Genomic DNA, 1637 nt, shown 5'->3' with positions numbered 1-1637 from the left:
CCTCAACAGGTAGCCAAATGGCTGGCTCACTGCTGCCAACTAGCGGTCAGAGGCTGAACTACAACATAAAAATGAACAACTGGCAGGAAAGCTGACATTTTAAACCTTAATAAAAAATCGATACAGGGCTTTAGAATATCGATACAGTATCGGGAAATGAAATATCGTGATATTTCAATGTATCGATATTTTCTTTCACCCCTAATTAGGGGACCTAAATATTTGAGTTAGTGCAACTACAGTAATATTTAGATTAGTGCTGTCCACCACTGATTTTATGTTTTTCTTCCACAAAGTTTAATGTTTGAATCTCCTCTTCAGTGAGTGACAGAGAGGGATAAAAAAGGAAAGTGATGTCACTCGAAGGCGACTACTAAGTGGACCTCCCCCCCACCCCCCATCTCCCCCATCTGACCCTTCTGAACGCTCGGTATTAAAGGAATTCACAGAAAGCTGTCTGTAGGAAGTGGAGCAAAGATCAGATGTATAAATACCTCCTGTGGCTGAATGAAGGTCGTCTGAAGCCGATCAGCTGCTGCTTCCAGTCTTTTAAAGAGATTTATTCTGACCACGGCTCCTTTTTATCATCCTAAAACAATGACTCAGCATTCATTTCTTTGTTTTTCTGCGTTCAGCTTCTTTCTATCAAACAGCTAATCTTAGCTTTGCTCTTTTCACACGTCGACGTTCTCAGTAACAGAACTCATGTTTGAGTTTTTTCCTGCTCATGTGGTCGACTCCATGGAAAGTTCTGTGTTTGTGCTCATTAGGACGTTTTACAAGCAGGTGAGGACAATCGGAGCACTGTCCTGCTGCCCTCGTCACGGAGCAGCGCACAGGCAGGGAAACGTCTTATTAAAAGTTCCTCTGCGTTCAGCTGACGCAGCTGAAGAGCAGCTAAAGGGCCTCCTTCAGCGCTGAGGTGAAACAGTGCGTTCATTATGCAGCTGGGCTCTTTGGGTCCTGCAGGTTCTGTCCCAAAGCTTTGTTCAGGAAGACGCTGTCGGCAGGTTGATGAATCAGACAAACAGCAGAGTTTGAGTCATTATTTACTGAGTCCATCACCTGCCAGGCTTCATTTATTCTTTATTTTTATTTTTCTCTGTGCTCAGTCTCAGGTAACAGTGGAGACTGTCGATGACAGCAGCTGAAAGAGCTGAACGTCTCTGAGGCTCATAAACCTGAGCTGCTGCCTCTCCTCTTTACTGTAGTACAGGAATGAAAACAGGCAGATTAATTAGTATTAACTCTGGGGTTTTAGGGTGTTGTATTGTGCAGGTGTCTACAGCTGGAATATTTTGAGAGGAAATTTGTGGCACCAGTTCATGAGAAAATGTTCACAAGTCAAGCTTCACGACTGGTTAGCTAACAAACCAACGTCAGGAAGCTGAACCTTCTTGTTTTTTGTTTTGTTTTACTGTGAAAACTAAGGCTGTGTATTGGCAAGAATTTGGCGATAAGATACATATCATGACAGAGGGGTCACGATATGATATATCCCGATATATTGCGATACTTTAAGCAAGGCGATATATTGCGATTTTTTTGGTCCAAAAATTCTCTTAAATAAAAACCTCTTACTGGGGAAAAAAATGAAAAACCAAAATTCATTGTCTCAGAAAATTCTAATATTACAT

This window comes from Austrofundulus limnaeus, unplaced genomic scaffold (genome assembly GCF_001266775.1).
Source record: "Austrofundulus limnaeus strain Quisiro unplaced genomic scaffold, Austrofundulus_limnaeus-1.0 Scaffold235, whole genome shotgun sequence".
NCBI lineage: Eukaryota > Metazoa > Chordata > Actinopteri > Cyprinodontiformes > Rivulidae > Austrofundulus > Austrofundulus limnaeus.
Note: the sequence above shows the minus strand (reverse complement) of the source record.